Source organism: Engystomops pustulosus, chromosome 2, assembly GCF_040894005.1.
Source record: "Engystomops pustulosus chromosome 2, aEngPut4.maternal, whole genome shotgun sequence".
Lineage (NCBI taxonomy): Eukaryota > Metazoa > Chordata > Amphibia > Anura > Leptodactylidae > Engystomops > Engystomops pustulosus.
In genome coordinates, this window is record NC_092412.1 from 194,691,799 (window position 1) to 194,711,272 (window position 19,474).

A 19,474-nucleotide genomic window follows, 5' to 3' on the forward strand; every position below is an offset into this window, starting at 1 on the left:
CTCATACCACCTACAATTCCGACTGCCACCAATGTATTCTACAGGCACAGTAATCTTATATATATATATATATATATATATATATATATATATATATATATATATATATATATATTGTGGGGATTTGGCCCAGTAGAGACCGTGGTAGCGGGGTGCTAGGATGCAGTTCAAGACAGGGACACCAGGGTACAGTCCAAACAGGTCTCGCCTGCGTTTATTGCAGCAAAATAAAACCAGCCTTTACATACAGGTATTTGAATAAACAAAAGAAAACCTACCCGTCAGGGTGCTAACTATACAATTCGTCCACTAGCTCACACTAAACAAAGTTCACGTGGCTGCTCCAGACACACAGGTCAGAGCTGTGTCCTCTCAGCCTCCTTCCACAGAGAGACAACCCACTCAACTCTGCTGAGTCATTTTATCCAGGCTAATTAGGCTGTTCCCATCACCTGTGTCCAAGGTGCTGGACAAACCCACCTCAGCACTAAGGCCTTGCATAGAAGCAAAACCTAGGGGAAACATACCGCCCATCCACAGTTAACCCCTTCAGTGTCTCACATACCCTCCCCCTCTGTTTGACCCTGTGGGGACGAACACTTTTGGCCATCAGACAGTGGGTACGGGATAGGGCATCGGCATTCCCATGCAGCTTTCCTGCTCGATGTTCCACCGTGAATTTAAAATTCTGGAGCATTAGGAACCACCTTGTGACCCTGGCGTTCCTCTCCTTGGCCTGACTCATCCAGGTTAGGGGAGAGTGATCGGTCACCAGTGTAAACTGCCGCCCTACCAAATAATACCTCAGGGATTCCAGAGCCCATTTGATCGCCAAGCACTCCCTCTCAACTATACTGTAGTTCTTCTCAGGAGGTGTGAGCTTGCGGCTCAGGAATGTTACAGGATGTTCCTCACCCTCCACTACTTGGGACAGGACAGCCCCCAAGCCCACGTCAGAAGCGTCAGTCTGCACAATAAAGGTCTTGGTGAAGTTAGGGGTGATCAGTATCGGTCCCTCACACAAAACCGTCTTAAGTCGCTGAAACGCCCCCTCAGCCTCTTCACTCCACTTTACCATCACCGCCCTGCTACCCTTAGTCAGGTCAGTCAGAGGTGCCGCTATTGTCGCAAAATCGGGGATAAATCGGCGATAATAGCCCACTATGCCCAAAAAAGCCCTCACTTGCTTCTTGCTCATAGGTCGTGGCCACTGCTGGATCGCCTCTACTTTGTTTACTTGGGGTTTGATGACCCCTCGCCCAATACGGTACCCCAGGTAACGGGCCTCTTCCAGACCCAGTGCACACTTTTGGGGGTTCGCTGTCAGCCCTGCTGCCCTCAGGGAGTCTACCACTGCTTGTACTTTGGCTAGATGACTCTCCCAGTCGTTACTATAGACTATAATATCATCTAAGTAGGCCGAGGCATAACTCCGGTGAGGTTTTAGCACGAGATCCATTAACCTCTGGAATGTGGCGGGAGCCCCATGTAGCCCAAAGGGGAGTACCACGTACTGAAAAAGCCCATCAGGGGTAACAAAAGCGGTCTTCTCTTTAGCCCTGTCAGTCAGGGGTACCTGCCAATACCCTTTCGTCAGGTCAAGGGTGGAGAAGAACCTAGCCTGTCCAAGTCGTTCTATCAACTCGTCAACCCTGGGCATGGGATAGGAATCAAATTTGGACACCTCGTTCAACTTCCTAAAATCATTGCAGAACCGTAGGGAACCATCCGGTTTGGGAATCAACACAATAGGACTCGACCAGTCACTTTTAGACTCCTCGATAACCCCCAGGTCTAACATCTGCCTGACTTCTTCGGATATGGCAAGCCGGCGCGCTTCAGGGACCCGGTAAGGTTTTTGGTGTACCCGGATGTGGGGTTCGGTTATGATGTCATGCTTGATGACTGAAGTACGTCCCGGTAACTTAGAGAACACATCCATATTTCGGAGCACAAACTCCTTCGCTTCCTGAATCTGGGCCCTGGAGAGGGACTCCGAGATCCGTACTTCAGGCACCTTGGCAACGGGTACACCTACCTCCGGTGTCCCCTTCTTGGAGACAGACGCCTTCTCTACTCCCATGGCCATCAGGGACTCTCTTTCCCTCCATGGCTTTAGGAGGTTCACGTGGTATATCTGTTCGGGTTTCCTCCTCCCCGGCTGAGATACCCTGTAGGTTACCTTCCCCACTCTCTCCATGACCTCATATGGCCCTTGCCATTTGGCCAAGAACTTGCTCTCCACGGTGGGCACTAGAACTAGCACTCTGTCGCCTGGGTTAAAGGTCCTGAGTCTGGCTGACCTATTGTAGACCCTAGACTGGGCCTCTTGTGCCCTTGTCATGTGCTCCTTTACCAGGGGCATTACCGCCGCTATGCGGTCCTGCATAAGGGAGACGTGTTCTATCACACTACGGTGGGGGGTCCTCTCCTGCTCCCAGGTCTCCTTGGCTACATCCAAAAGCCCACGTGGAGAACGGCCATATAACAGCTCAAAGGGTGAGAAACCCGTGGAGGACTGGGGAACTTCACGTATGGCAAACATCAAATAGGGCAACAAACAATCCCAGTCCTTCCCATCTTTGCTGACCACCCTCTTAAGCATCCCCTTCAAGGTCTTATTAAACCTCTCGACCAGGCCATCTGTCTGAGGATGATACACAGAGGTGCGGAGCTGTTTTACCTGTAGTAACTTGCACATCTCCTTCATTACCCTAGACATGAATGGGGTACCCTGGTCAGTCAAGATTTCCTTAGGGAGGCCTGTGCGTGAGAACACCTGGAACAGCTCCCTAGCAATATTTTTGGAGGAGGTGTTCCTAAGTGGAACCGCCTCGGGGTACCGCGTAGCGTAGTCCAGGATAACCAGGATGTACTGGTGCCCCCTTGTGGATTTAACTATGGGGCCAACCAGATCCATTGCAATCCGTTCAAAGGGCACTTCTATGATCGGTAGCGGGACCAAAGGACTCCTGAAGTGGGAGAGCGGGGCAGTAAGTTGACACTCAGGGCAGGAGCTACAATACCGGTTTACCTCCTCCCATACCCCGGGCCAGAAAAATCGCTGCAGGATCCTCTCTCGGGTCTTCTCAGCCCCTAAGTGCCCTCCCAGCACATGTTTGTGTGCCAACTCTAGCACCAGCCTACGGTGAGATTGGGGTACTACAAGTTGCTCAACCTCCTCACCCCGTATCTGGTCGACCCTGTACAACAGTTCCCCAATTATCGCCATTCGGGGGTATATTTTATCAGCCCCTGGTATTTGGAGTACCCCATTTATCACCTTGACATTCTCCCGTGCTTTAACCAAGGTAGGGTCCTGTAGCTGTGCAGCCCCAAAATTGTCACGGGAAATCTCAAGGTCCAGCACGTCGGCCACCTCCTCGTGGCCCTCGACCTCACCAGCTAGGACCTCTAGGGGAGAGAATTCATCACATGGGGTCACCCCTACTGCTGGTGTGGGTACATCGGCCTCAAAGGGTTCAGGGGCCAAGGCCGGACATACCTGTTGTCCATTATCTGCAACAGCACCTGAGGTGGGTCTTCGTCTCCAGAGGTCCCAAAACACCGGTAAGTCTCTGCCGATAATAGCCTCATGAAAAAGGGTCCCCACCACTCCCACTTCATGGGTAACAGAACCACAAGGGGTATGTAGGTTGATGACAGCAGTGGGATATTCGCGAGTGTCCCCATGTATACACAACACTCCCACTTTCCGCCCGCTGTACAGTCCAGGATCAACCAAAGTTCCCCGCACCAGGGTGACCAGACTCCCTGAATCTAGCAAGGCTGCCACTGTGTGACCACCGATTGTGACCATGCATACTTGGGGTTCTGCATCCGTGACTGACTCTGCCGACAGAACTGGCCGGGCAAACAGTGACACTCGCCGGGTCTGGTTGCAGTCCATTGGCTCCACTGACAGTGGACAGTTGGCAGCAATATGGCCCATTTCATGGCACCGCCAGCACTGGATACGGCCATGACCTCTGTCACGAGCCTCACTGGGTTTCTGGGTATCCACGCCCCCCAATGAACCCCCTCCCAACCTGACATGTCTCCCCTTTTCCGCAGTAGCAGTCTTACCAGCTGGTTTGGTGACCCTGTCACTGGCACTGCTTCGTGTCGGAGAGGTAAGTAGAAGGTCCTCCGTAGCCCGATACCTCTCTACAAGGGACACAAGATCCTCAGCTTTTGTGGGACCGGCCTGTCCAACCCACCGCTGGAGCCGAGAGGGCAGAGAACGGGTGAATTTGTCGAGGACCACTCTCTCTACCATCTGTGCGGGGGTGCAGTCCTCTGGTTGCAGCCACTTCCGGACAAGATGGATCAGGTCATGCATTTGGGAGCGTGGGGGTAATTTTTCTGAGTAAGCCCACTGGTGGACCCGGCTGGAGCGAACCTGAACGGTGACCCCAAGACGAGCCAGAATCTCCGCCTTTAGCTGGGGGTACTCACGGGCCTCCGTTTCACTCAGGTCGTAGTAAGCCTTCTGCGACTCGCCGGTCAGGAACGGTGCCAGGACATCTGCCCACTGCTCAGCCGGTAACTCCTCTCGCTCAGCTACTCGTTCGAACACAGTGAGATACGCCTCCACGTCGTCGGTCGTCGCCATTTTTTGTAAAGCCTTTTGTACTGCAGCCCGTGCGGAATGCTGGACAACCGGGTATCCTTGCAGACCAGTACGGAACCCCTCAGTAGTCGTTGCTTGCGGTGCTGCCATCATGCCAGAAAACTTCTCCATCATCAGCTGGAACATGGCTCGGGATTCTTCCTGCTGCTGACGGGACCTCTCCTCCTGCAGCTGAAACATGGCTTGCTGCTGGCGGGACCTCTCCTCCTGCTGCTGGAGCATGGCTTGCTGCAGCTGCCGATTAGCCAGGGACTCTTCCTGCTGCTGCTGCCGATTAGCTCTGGCCTCCTCCTGCTGCTGGCGGGATCTCTCCTCCTGCTGCTGGAGCATGGCTTTAATAAAGTCCTCCATCTTGGCTGTATCCTGCAATTTGCCTGCTGCTTTCACCCAGGCCATGCAATGTTGCAGGATGTAGCGAGCCTTTCGGGTGTATGTCTTTTTGAACTGCCCGCAATCCGAAGCACCATATGTGGGGATTTGGCCCAGTAGAGACCGTGGTAGCGGGGTGCTAGGATGCAGTTCAAGACAGGGACACCAGGGTACAGTCCAAACAGGTCTCGCCTGCGTTTATTGCAGCAAAATAAAACCAGCCTTTACATACAGGTATTTGAATAAACAAAAGAAAACCTACCCGTCAGGGTGCTAACTATACAATTCGTCCACTAGCTCACACTAAACAAAGTTCACGTGGCTGCTCCAGACACACAGGTCAGAGCTGTGTCCTCTCAGCCTCCTTCCACAGAGAGACAACCCACTCAACTCTGCTGAGTCATTTTATCCAGGCTAATTAGGCTGTTCCCATCACCTGTGTCCAAGGTGCTGGACAAACCCACCTCAGCACTAAGGCCTTGCATAGAAGCAAAACCTAGGGGAAACATACCGCCCATCCACAGTTAACCCCTTCAGTGTCTCACAATATATATATATATATATATATATATATATATAATATTACAGTGCCTTCAGCATACATTGGTGGCAGTGGTGGCAGGTCTAAGGAGCCGAAACGTCATGTTTTGGACACATGTGTGAATAAACTAGTTCACTTTCTTTTGTCGAATCTCGGAGTGCTGCCATTTTTTTCGGATTGGATTATTGATGGACCTTGGTCTAAGTCCTGGGATGTGCACCTGAGTCATATTTCTCTAATAGGAGTGCTGTTGCAACCCCCCTTCTTTTGCTTGTATATATATATATATATATATATATATATATAAATTACAGTGCCTCCAGAATTCATTGGTGGCAGTGGATATATATATATATATATATATATATATATATATATATATATATATATATATATATATAATATTACAGTGCCTTCAGCATACATTGGTGGCAGTGGGTGTAGGTGTATATATATATATATATATATATATTTGCAGTGACTTCATTGGTGGCAGTGGATATATATATATATATATATATATATATATATATATATATATATATATATATATATATAGATATATATATATATATTTTTTTTTTTCAGTGGTAATCGTTGGTAGTATTCTTGGTGAACATAGCGCTTACCTATCCGATGGGGTGAACCTTCACATCTGACGATTCCTGCGCTCTGCATAGGTAGACTATGCAGAGCGCAGGCCCGAGGATGCGCGATCTCGGGAACGAGGCCGGAGTTACTGCGCATGCGCAGAACTCCGGCTTCTCGGACGAGGGCGCGCAGCTGCCAGGAGCTGCGCGCCGAAGATCACAGGGTAGGCGGGGGAAAGCAGCTACTGGGGCGTGGAGTAGCCGCGCCGTGTAGCCTCGTGTCCGGCTACTCCACGCCCCAGTAGCCGCTTAATTAAATTTACATATTAGGGCAATAAAGTTTATGGTACGCTAGCGGGGACGTGAGGATTAGCTCTAAAAAGGGCTATCCTCACGTCCCATACATCCACCTACCACCCGATCTACCTTTATAGGTAGATTCGTGGTGGTAGGTTCCCTTTAATGGAAATATTTGAACATCTTCCATGTATTGAATCTGTTCCTTGTTTGAGCAAATTGGCAAGCTCTTTGCAGCGCTACCTAATCTGAGCGCTATATAAATAAAGCAATTACACATTATTATTACCTTACAAATACTGATGCAAAATACTGAGCAGAATGCTGTCTTGTGAAACTGGCCTAATGCCTCATCAACATGGTCGTATATGGCAGCCATGAGCTAGATGTATGTACAGCCTTATGTATGCTGTATGTATGCCTTTGACTGCTATTATGCATAGTCACACTGCCATGGCTCACCTCGCCGTGACTGTGCTTGGAAGCTGCACCCCAAATTATAGAGGAGCACTCACCCCTCCTATTTCCGGCTGAAGCGGGCCGCTAATATTCCCAGACTTTTTCAGTTGTGTGCATGAGGCCTAATCTATTGTGAATTAATCTTTTTTTTTTTTTTTTAAGTAGAAAAAAAAATCTGTCAAAAAGTTTTGAAATAGCGCTGAAAAGTAATGAAGGCCTTTTCAGGTTGGACAATGTAAGGTTAGATACCGGATTGTTTGCAGCATGCCTCCTGGATTCTTTTCTATATGGCAGCAGAATCTGCAGTGGATGGAATATTCCACATAACACTCCGTTCAGTGTAGTGGAAACTAGTTCCAGGAGACAGAATAAGGGCCCTTTTCATGCTCTATACCACACAGAATACCCTTTATCCCTGCACTACTTTTGCTGTCTGTAGCTTGTAGAGATTCCATCACATTTTCCATCTCCAGGATGCAGCGTGAGTACATATAGGCCAAATAAAAAGAAGCAAATACCTTGCTGAGCAGCTCAGGAAGTGACGGTCTAATTACCTGAAGAGTGAATGGATGCTAGTGTCAGGAGCATAACACTGCTTACTATTAATTACATGGAATAATAATCCCTGGGAGCTTCCTGCATACTGGACTGCCAGTAAATCCTACAAAATGTATGAATTTGGAGTGCAGACAGAGACCTGAAGCCACATTCAAGACACTGACATTTCAACTCTGACATTTCAAATGTAGTATTTGAGTATAACGTAATACCAGAGTAATGTTATTCTTCCAGGCATCTGTGAGATTGATCGCTGAGATTCTCACTTCTCAGGAACAATGGGTTCCCCTTCCCTTCTTTTAAGAATTCAATGAAACATCAGAACAGATCACGCTGTTCTTGGAAATATGGCCATGTATCCTTGGACAGTCTCTTCTCAAAAGAATTGAAGCAACAGAAACATTATAATTTCAGTGGAGATTGACTATAAATCTTTTGACATTTCTTGACTAAAGGAAAATATTACCTTACAGGGTAGCGGGCATAGCAGCTGCTGCATAGCAGCCACGGGAGCCTATCTGAACACAAACTCGTGGTATAATGGGTGATGATTATGGATGATGTGAAAATCTATGGATGATGATCTTTGAAGCTCTGCTACTTTATTCATTGGGAGATAACATTTTGTCTTATTCTATCCCTTATGATATCACTGTGCTATAAAACATCTTTTTCACAATCCTGTACACAAGCTAGTTGACCGGGACACATAATTCATTGTCATCTTCATGGATGAATAAGGAAGCTTATACATCCGAATCACGTTCGTTATGTACTATGTGTAACATTTGCAACACCCCTGCCAACGTATAGGCAAGGGGGTAGATGCGAATAAGGCCCTCTACCTATCAGGATCCATCTAGTGAGTCTGATCAACTCACCCAAGGTATAATGCAGGGAGATCTCAGGTAATCTGCAGCTGTAGTCTCTGCCTGGATAGGCAATAGTTAAGTGGGTGTAAGATATTGACCAATGAGGAGTGTGATTGGAGAGGTGATACCACCTGACCAGGAGGATAAAGCCCCTGGGCAGGGAGGAGCACAGTTCTTTTTACCAACAGCTCTTTGAGAGCACATGCTCTTTAGAGTCTGCCAGCAGTCCAGACTACATGGTCTGAGTGAAGAGAGAGACAGGGGCTCTTTTACTATGGGTCAGTGGACAGCACCATCGTCGATTTCCGATGTGCGCCACATTTAGAAGGTTTTTTTTGTGCGCGATCATATTTTGGTGCATCCGCGCCGGCTTTCATGCAACAGAAATCGGGGGGCGTGGCCGTTAGACAACCCGACTGATTCGGACTGAACGCAGGGTTTAAAATTCAAATCGTGTCGCAAGACAATGCACTCACATACACCAGGAAGAAGAAAGTGAACTCCGGCGGACCTGAGTGGGGAAGCGACACATGCAGGATCTCAGGCGCACAATGTTAGTGAATCTGGCAGACTTCATCCTCGACGGACAACGCACCTCGGGATTGCACATGGACCGGGTAAGTAAATATGCCCCACAGTGGTATACCTTCAGTACTGACACAGAATCCAATCCCAGGATCAGAGTCAGGAGACTCTACTCCAGAGTTGCAGCTTCCACAGTTTGGACACAGCTCCATCTCAATTCTCCCAGCCTGCATCTACTACCAGGCTGGTGCTTTATTCCTGAGGACCCTCTCCACGACCACTCCAGAATCTTCTGTTGATCGTTTGGGCCCGTTGCCTGCTACCTGTTGTTCAATAAACAACCGTGAGTTAATTTGCAGAACGTTGCCTCCGTTTGATCCCTGGATACAGCTGTCTCCCACCACGGGCTTCCCCCTTCATTACCCAGCACATCATCCTCCCCCTCCATATTTCTTGCACACACCACCTGATGGAAACATGCCATGCTGTAGGACAGCCCACCGGTCCCCGTACCAAGCCCCGTTACAGTAGGCCGCAATCGCCAGCCACTCCGGTATTCTGGGCCCCCACTGCCTCCAGGCCCCAAGAAAAGGCTAGGCCCCGGTGGTGGATGTTGCACATTTAAAATGTTGAAATAAATAATTTAAAGAATTATGTGTTCCGGGCGACTAGATGTGTTTCTCCTATCCTGCATATATGGACATAGTACTAGTACTCCAATCCTGGATATATGCACACAATAGGACTATTGATATCCTGCATATATGGGCACAATACCATTACTCCTATCCTGTTTTCATGAGCACAACGCTACTACTTCTATCCTGTATATATGGGCACAACACTACTACTTCTAACCATTATATATGAGGACAGCACAGATCTACTTCTCCTATCCTTTCCTATGGGCAGAGCACCGTAATATATGCCACCAATTATATATTCAGATGGAAGAGACAAGAAATGTGGTTGACTACAGTCAGAGATGTCTCCCGTAAGTCACTGCATTGTTATGTACTGTCATTATATATAAGATGTGCTGAGGTCTGAGTAGAACCAATATCTACCATATATTGTAGTGGTAATATTGGTACACCTGGGATAGGAGCCCACTCAGGTGGGTTTTATTCCCCCTATGCTGAACCCATAGTTCAGCCTCGGTGTCCCCAGCTTTTACACAATGTACAGACGTCTCTGTTAAGGTTTGAAATATTATTTTCTTTTGGATTTATCACCCAAGTTAAATCATGCCTGTTTAACAATAATAAAAATTCACCTACATAATAATATGAAAATTAAATAACAAGTCACTGTTTGAGGGAAATGAGTCAAGCTGAAGGGTTTGAAAGAGAGTGTCACTTAAGACACCCCTTTCTTTGGCTTCATAGAACCATTCTTTTAGTGTTATTTTGAAGGGTACCTGTCAGCAGAAACAAGTCAAGCTCACTCCATCTCAGAATGTCCCCTTTTCTCTAATTGATGTTCCTGCTTTCAGGGACATCCCTAACTGGCACTCCTAAAGTTTGTTGCGTGATGTCAATCACAGTGGAGTAAGTTTTGAGAAGGAGAGTTTGACTTAAATTCTAGCCCTTCTAGCCCTCTGACTTTATACAAGCAATCGAATCAAAACAGATTTTTGGAATGATTGCACCATGCTGGTCCATGAAAAAACATGATCATTGTCAGATGGTGAAGCCTGTATTTTACAGGCCTCTATAGGACTAGGCTTCAGTACACAATAAGCCCATAATGAATAATGTTACTTTAGGATAAGGGGTGAAGTAAAGTTTAAACAGTGAAGGGGTCTTCAGACACTAGGATTATATAAAAATTGTCTGTAACCCCCAGTGATATGCTGTAGTCTGTGGCCAGTTGTTCAATATGCCTGAAGTTCCACTACAGATAATTAGCTTTTTTCAGTTTTAGGGTATGTAATAATAGATTTACCCCACACCCAACCGAAGAGCTGCACTAAAAGGTGGTATCCAGAACTTCCTAGGCCTGTTCTGTCATCTTCATTATTGACACGGCAGATACGCCCCATTTAAGTGAACAGGGCTGAGCCGTAATAACAAGCATAAAATATATGGCACTCTGCTGGGTGATCAGTGATCGTGGGGGTCTCCTAACGATCTTGTCTGTAACCCCCAGTGATATGCTGTAGTCTGTGGCCAGTTGTTCAATATGCCTGAAGTTCCACTACAGATAATTAGCTTTTTTCAGTTTTAGGGTATGTAATAATAGATTTATGTGGGACCCCCCCACGCCCAACCGAAGAGCTGCACTAAAAGGTAGTATCCAGAACTTCCTAGGCCTGTTCTGTCATCTTCATTATTGACACGGCAGATACGCCCCATTTAAGTGAACAGGGCTGAGCCGTAATAACAAGCATAAAATGTATGGTACTCTGTTGGGTGATCAGTGATCGTGGGGGTCTCCTAACGATCAGTAATATTTATGTCTCAGAAAATCTCTTTAAGAATTACACATGTTCTAGTAAAACCAAAAGTGCCTGTGTAATGCATGTCAGGATAGGTTTTTTAGATAACATATTTACTGGTATGTATAATTTTATTCTCTGTGTCTCTTCAAGCTTTTCACTAAGAGAACTATATGAAACTTTACTTTCTAATTGTCATCATTCTCTCTAGGTGTTTGCTTGAACTGTGTTCTGCTGTGTTATTTATAGCACAATATAATGTGCATTTAGTGCAATATAATGTGTAAATATGGTACATTTTCAGGCATCGAGAATGAGACTTGCTGATTTGGCTTTCATTCGGTCTTTGCTTCTGACCCCTGACATCTTATATCCCGCTGAAACTGTAATAACTTTAGTTTTCATTAACTTCATGAACTTCAGGCCATTTCAACAGAACTTTACCAAGTTATTTACAAAGGATGGTAAAACATTTCAGTATAAAAGAATTGTGGATTTTGCAGAATCCACAAGACTGTAGTTCCTTCAGGACAGCCCCTTTCAATATCCTTTGTTATAGAGGACCTTTCATCTACCTTTCTTCTAGTCCAGCTCTTGACATCCTTTATTAGCTGCCATTCTGCTGATTTTGGAATAGTTGTAGTTTTCTTTCTATCCCCCCACTGTTAACCACCAACCTGTTATACATGACAATGTCACCACCTCTGTGGCATTAAAAGCTATTTTCTATGGTGTATCTTACAAAACATGGAAGGACATCATTGTCATCTTGTCATTTCCCTGCTTAACGGATAAGTTGCAGCTTGTGGGGCTAAATCCTAATGAAAAGTTCCCTGTAAGCAGGAGTGCAGTAATGCCAGGTGACCCTATAGATCAGTGGTTCTCAACCTGTGGGTCGGGACCCCAGCCGGGGTCGAACGACCAAAACCGGGGGTCGCCTAAAGCCATCGGAGCCGCAATTTTACTGTGACTTGCATGGTTTGGGGTCACCACAGCATGAGGAACTGTATTGCGGGGTCACAGCATTAGAAAGGTTGAGAACCACTGCTATAGATGCTGTGTTACTACAATTTTTTGACAACTCTCCTCCATAGTTGAGTGATAAATGATGTATCTCTCTATCTGTATATAAAATATATATGTGTGATTGTCTACATAGGGATGTAGCAAATGTAGTGTAAAATGTATATATGTGTATATGTCTGTAATTTAGCTTAGCCTTATTCCCACAACAGTCAAATAGGGCAATATAAAGTGACTGCACATGGCTACACCAAATTATTTTATATATATTTCATGGAAAATGCGTGATGTCTGTTACAGTGATTAAAGCATATCCTGTTGTGTTGTGATCTGTTTTTGTACTGATCACTCATGGGGGCACATTTATCATAAGTTCTATGATGTTCCACCCGTCATCCAACAGGAAGCACCGGCCTTCTGATTAATCTTCTTGCTGCGGGGATGCCTCACACTGCTGCGGGCTACAACCCCTCCACACCCTCCGATCCCACTTGGCGGGGAGGTGGCATAAGGGGGGAAATAGGCGTACTTCCTTCTTACAGCCCATGATAAATTTGCCCCATAGGCTATACTTTATGAAGATGAGTGAAAAACATGGCTGAAACTCGGCCTCGGAAAATGGATGAAACTAGCTGTTTTTCACAGCTAAGAATCAGCTCAGTTGGGTGAAGCTGAAATTGAAAAATGGTCATTTGTGGTCCATTTTTTTAACCCCTTAAAGTGGAAGCTAATTATGACAATTGTGATAGATCCATTTTTCACAAACCCTAAAATTTGGCAAAAAAGTGGACAAATATGTGCCATTTTCAAAAATTCTAAATTGTATACTTTTAAGACAGATAGCATAATTAGTTTGGAAAGTATAACTATGTGTATGCTTTATGATGACAATTTTTTTAGCGTTCTGTCTTTTTTTTATCTTAAGAGGCTTATAAATTTAAAGGAAATCTACCACATGGATGCAGTGTTTCTAGCCAAGCACACTTCCTTTCTGGAGTGTGCCTTCTGAAACAGGATCCGTTCTCATTTTGCTTCTAATAGCTTAGATTTTGAGAAAAAAAATGTTTTTAAAGTTATGCAAATGAGCCTCAGGGGTTCCTAGCTATGGCACAGAAGAACCTTCTGTACCTACATATAATTTGAGTTTTATGACAGGATGCTGATTTGCATAACAGTGTGTCACAAAGAGTTAAATTTATAGCAAAGAGAGAAGACACCTTAGGTACATCCTTATTACCAAGCCTTTTTTCAAGCAGGTGCCAGGGGAATGTAAGCCCTCTCTGTGAGGCTTATGATTAAATTGACTGTAATAATTATTTTACGTTGTTTGTAACTCAGGAAACTTAAGATTTACATTAATTGCAATACCACGCATGTCGTCTATTTAGCAGCATGCAGGGTTCAACATGTAGGTTGTACCATATGTTCAGTAAAGGTGCGTATCAGGCGTCATGTTTCTAATGTGACAAATACCTTAGTAAATATATCACCTTTGACCCAGCTTTTTAGAGACACGTATAGTAGGGACACAAGCAATTTGAGCTGGACGGATATAGAAGGAGAACGTAGACTCACAACAGGAGGAAATAATCACAAAAAAAACCCCCACAGAACAAAGAATCCTATTGGATTTTTATACTGCGTACAAGACAAACTTTAAGTATGAATTCACGTCATGACCTCATCATGAGCAATTAGTTTATGGAAATATTATTACATAGATGCGCTTGGTGGAATTAATATGCGTATGTATGTGGCAATAAGAAATGCAGACTAAATCTATATACTTAGATTTACTTATATGGTTTATGGACCATTTAGCTACTTTAAGATTTGCTTACCTTTTGTTTGAAGTAACATTAGAGATGAGCGAACACTAAAATGCTCGGGTACTCGTTATTCGAGACGAACTTTTCCCGATGCTCGAGTGCTCGTCTCGAATAACGAACCCCATTGAAGTCAATGGGAGACTCGAGCATTTTTCAAGGGGACCAAGGCTCTGCACAGGGAAGCTTGGCCAAACACCTGGGAACCTCAGAAAAGGATGGAAACACCACGGAAATGGACAGGAAACAGCAGGGGCAGCATGCATGGATGCCTCTGAGGCTGCATAATCGCACCATTATGCCAAAATTATGGGCAACAGCATGGCCATGACAGAGTGACAGAATGAAGCTAGATAGCATCTAAAACATCCAATAATTGACCCTGACACTATAGGGGACGGCACGCAGAGGCAGCGGCAGCAGGCTAGAGAGTGTCATGGCGACATACCCTAAATGGACTCAGGCTTCAAACCAATGGGTGGCAGAGAGGAACCAAAGGAGGTGAGCAAGAAGCGCTCAAATAATATCGGTACATGATAAAAGTTTGCCAGTATATTTTGTGGATTACACAGCAGGGTGGCGACAAAGTTAACATGGAAGCCATGAAAACAACCCAAAATTCTGCCTGACACAGCTCGTTTGATAAGGGGACGATGTATGGAGGCAGTGAACTAGTAGTAGATTAAAGGTGCTGCAGTTAAAACTATGTTAGTTGGATCTTGGCATGGAGCTGGCGCTCCGCTGCCAGGCGAGCTTTCGCCAATCCAAGCCCCTGTCTATAGGCTACTCCCCAAACAGCACTTCTAAGAACCTTTTGTATAAGATCAAGTGTAGTAGCGTTCTTATAAGTTTAGGATATGCCGGGTGAGGGGAATGTAAACAGATGCGCAAGAAGCGCTGAAATAATATCCCTAAATGGTAAAAGTTTGCAAGTATATTTTGGGGATTACACAGCAGGGTGGCGACAAAGTTAACAACTTTGATGTGGAATGCCCTGTAATAGCTCTTGGGCGGTGTGCCTTTTATCGCCTAGGCTCAGCAGTTTCAGCACCGCCTGCTGTCGCTTAGCGACGGCACTGCTGCTGTGCCTAGAGCTACCGACTGATGGCGCCATGCCCACGGATGGTAATTCGGAGGAGGAGGAGGTGGAGGAGGGGTGGGAGGAGGTATAGTAGGCCTTTGAGACCTGGACCGAGGTAGGCCCCGCAATTCTCTGCGTCGGCAGTATATGACCAGCCCCAGGGTCAGACTCGGTCCCAGCCTGCACCAAGTTAAGTGTAGTAGCGTTCTCATAAGTTTGGGATATGGCGGGTGAGGGGAATGTAAACAGATGCGCAAGAAGCGCATGATGCGCATGGAGCTGGCGTTCCGCTGCCAGGCGAGCTTTCGCCAATCCAAGCCCCTGTCTCTAGGCTACTCCCCAAACAGCACTTCTAAGAACCTTTTGTATAAGATCAAGTGTAGTAGCGTTCTTATAAGTTTAGGATATGCCGGGTGAGGGGAATGTAAACAGATGCGCAAGAAGCGCTGAAATAATATCCCTAAATGGTAAAAGTTTGCCAGTATATTTTGTGGATAACACAGCAGGGTGGCGACAAAGTTAACAACTTTGATGTGGAATCCATGAAAACAACCCAAATTTCTGCCTGACACACCTCGTTTGATAAAGGGACGATGTATGGAGGCAGCTATATGGACGACTTTTGGAGGTAGCAATGGAGACAACGTGTGGAGGCTGCTATGGAGACAATTTAATTTGGATAGTGCCTGTATGTGGCAGTCCCAAACATTTTTCAAACCAGAGGAGCAGGTAGGTGGCCCTGCAGTAAAATGGAATAGATTGAGTGCCTGTATGTGGCAGTCCCAAAAATTTTTTAAAACAGAGGACCGGGTAGGTGGCCCTCCAGAAAAATGGAATAGATTGAGTGCCTGTATGTGGCACTCACAAAAATTGTTTCAAACAGAGGACCGGGTAGGTGGCCCTCCAGAAAAATTAAATGCATGAAGTACTATAGCAAGAGCCAGTGGGCCCTGTCAAAAAATAGCCAGTTTCCTCTGCTTTACTGTACAAAGAGGAGGAGAAGGAGGAAAATGAGGAGGAGGAGGAGGAGTGGATCAATTATTCAGGTTGAGCTTCCTTCACCTGGTGGAGATTGGAAATTCTGAGAAATCCAGCCTTTATTCATTTTAATAAGCGTCAGCCTGTCAGCGCTGTCAGTCGACAGGCGTGTACGCTTATCGGTGATGATGCCACCAGCTGCACTGAAAACCCGCTCGGACAAGACGCTAGCGGCAGGGCAGGCAAGAACCTCCAAGGCGTACAGCGCCAGTTCGTGCCACATGTCCAGCTTTGAAACCCAGTAGTTGTAGGGAGCTGTGTGATCATTTAGGACGATGGTATGGTCAGCTACGTACTCCCTCACCATCTTTCTGTAAAGATCAGCCCTACTCTGCCGAGACTGGGGACAGGTGACAGTGTCTTGCTGGGGTGACATAAAGCTGGCAAAAGCCTTGTAAAGCGTACCCTTGCCAGTGCTGGACAAGCTGCCTGCTCGCCTACTCTCCCTCGCTACTTGTCCCGCAGAACTACGCACTCTGCCGCTAGCGCTGTCAGAAGGGAAATACTGTTTCAGCTTGTGCACCAGGGCCTGCTGGTATTCATGCATTCTCACACTCCTTTCCTCTCCAGGGATGAGAGTGGGAAGATTTTGCTTGTACTGTGGGTCCAGGAGAGTGAACACCCAGTAATCGGTGCTGGAATAAATTCTTTGAACGCGAGGGTCACGGGATAGGCAGCCTAGCATGAAATCTGCCATATGTGCCAGAGTACCAACGCGTAAGAATTCACTCCCCTCACTGGCCTGACTGTCCATTTCCTCCTCCTCCAACTCCTCCAACTCCTCTTCTTCTGCCCATACACGCTGAACAGTGAAGGACTCAACAATGGTCCCCTCTTGTGTCTCGCCAACATTCTCCTCCTCTTCCTCCTCATCCTCCTCCACCTCCACCTCCTCCGATATGCGCTGAGAAACAGACCTCAGGGTGCTTTGGCTATCAACAAGGGAATATTCTTCCCCCGTCTCTTGTGACGAGCGCAAAGCTTCCGACTTCATGCTGACCAGAGAGTTTTTCAACAGGCCAAGCAGCGGGATGGTGAGGCTGATGATGGCGGCATCGCCACTGACCATCTGTGTTGACTCCTCAAAGTTACTCAGCACCTGACAGATATCAGACATCCACGTCCACTCCTCATTGTAGACTTGAGGAAGCTGACTGACCTGACTACCAGTTCTGGTGGAAGTTGACATCTGGCAGTCTACAATCGCTCTGCGCTGCTGGTAAACTCTGGATAACATGGTCAGTGTTGAATTCCACCTCGTGGGCACGTCGCACAACAGTCGGTGAGCGGGCAGTTGGAGGCGGCGCTGCGCTGCCCTGAGAGTGGCAGCATCTGGGCTGGACTTCCTGAAATGCGCACAGATGCGGCGCACCTTCGTGAGCAAATCAGACAGATTGGGGTATGTCTTGAGGAAACGCTGCACTATCAGATTTAACACATGGGCCAGGCATGGCACATGTGTCAGTCTGCCGAGTTGCAGAGCCGCCACCAGGTTACGGCCGTTGTCACACACAACCATTCCCGGCTTGAGGTTCAGCGGTGCCAGCCACAGATCAGTCTGCGCCGTGATGCCCTGTAATAGCTCTTGGGCGGTGTGCCTTTTGTCGCCTAGGCTCAGCAGTTTGAGCACCGCCTGCTGTCGCTTAGCGACGGCACTGCTGCTGTGCCTAGAGCTACCGACTGATGGCGCCGTGCCCACGGATGGTAGTTCGGAGGAGGAGGTGGAGGAGGGGTGGGAGGAGGAGGAGGCATAGTAGGCCTGAAACACCTGGACCGAGGTAGGCCCCGCAATCCTCGGCGTCGGCAGTATATGAGCAGCCCCAGGGTCAGACTCGGTCCCAGCCTCCACCAAGTTAACCCAATGTGCCGTCAGCGATATATAGTGGCCCTGCCCGGCAGCACTCGTCCACGTGTCCGTGGTCAGGTGGACCTTGTCAGAAACGGCGTTGGTCAGGGCACGGATGATGTTGTCTGACACGTGCTGGTGCAGGGCTGGGACGGCACATCGGGAAAAGTAGTGGCGGCTGGGGACCGAATACCGAGGGGCGGCCGCCGCCATGAGGTTGCGAAAGGCCTCGGTCTCTACTAGCCTATAGGGCAGCATCTCCAGGCTAAGCAATCTGGAGATGTGCACATTAAGGGCTTGGGCGTGCGGGTGGGTTGCACTATATTTGCGTTTCCGCTCCAGCGTCTGGGGTATGGAGAGCTGAACGCTGGTGGATGCTGTGGAGGATCGTGGAGGCGACGATGGGGTTTTTGTGCCAGGGTCCTGGGCAGGGGGCTGACTAGCAGCTGACACAGGGGAAGGAGCAGTGGTGTGCACGGCCGGAGGTGAACGGGCTTGTTGCCACTGAGTGGGGTGCTTAGCATTCATATGCCTGCGCATACTGGTGGTAGTTAAGCTAGTAGTGGTGGAACCCCTGCTGAGCCTGGTTTGGCAAATGTTGCACACCACAGTCCGTCGGTCATCCGGTGTTTCCTTAAAGAACCTCCACACTTCTGAAGATCTAGCCCTCGCCGCAAGAGCCCTCACCACGGGAGCTTCACTAGTTGACAGTGGCGCTGATGCACCAGCTCTGGCCCTGCCTCTCCGTCTGGCCCCACCACTGCCTCTTCCAACCTGTTCAGGTCGAGGACTCTCCTCCGTCTCAGAAGCACTGTGTTCACCCGGCCTCTCAACCCAGCTTGGGTCTGTCACCTCATCATCCTCCGATCCCTCAGTCTGCTCCCCCCTCGGACTTCCTGCCCTGACAACAACTTCCCCACTGTCTGACAACCGTGTCTCCTCATCGTCGGACACCTCTTTACACACTTCCACTACGTCAAGAAGGTCATCATCACCCACAGACTGTGACTGGTGGAAAACCTGGGCATCGGAAAATTGCTCAGCAGCAACCGGACAAGTGGTTTGTGACTGTGGGAAGGGTCCAGAAAACAGTTCCTCAGAGTATGCCGGTTCAAATGCCAAATTTTCCTGGGAGGGGGCAGACTGGGGGGGAGGAGGCTGAGGTGCAGGAGCTGGAGGAGTGGCGATTTCGGTGACATGGGTGGACTGCGTGGAAGACTGACTGGTGGTGGACAAATTGCTCGAAGCATTGTCAGCAATCCACGACATCACCTGTTCGCACTGTTCTGGCCTCAACAGTGCTCTACCACGAGTCCCAGTAACTTCAGACATGAACCTAGGGAGTGTAGCTCTGCGGCGTTCCCCTGCTCCCTCAT

At 47.6% G+C, this 19,474-nt stretch overlaps 1 protein-coding gene across 2 annotated transcripts in view; it reads left to right on the plus strand.

Annotated features, from left to right (window-relative positions):
• TSPAN2 (tetraspanin 2) overlaps positions 1 to 19,474 on the plus strand; it is a 124,503-nt gene that overhangs the window by 59,966 nt on the left and 45,063 nt on the right. The window lies entirely within an intron of this gene.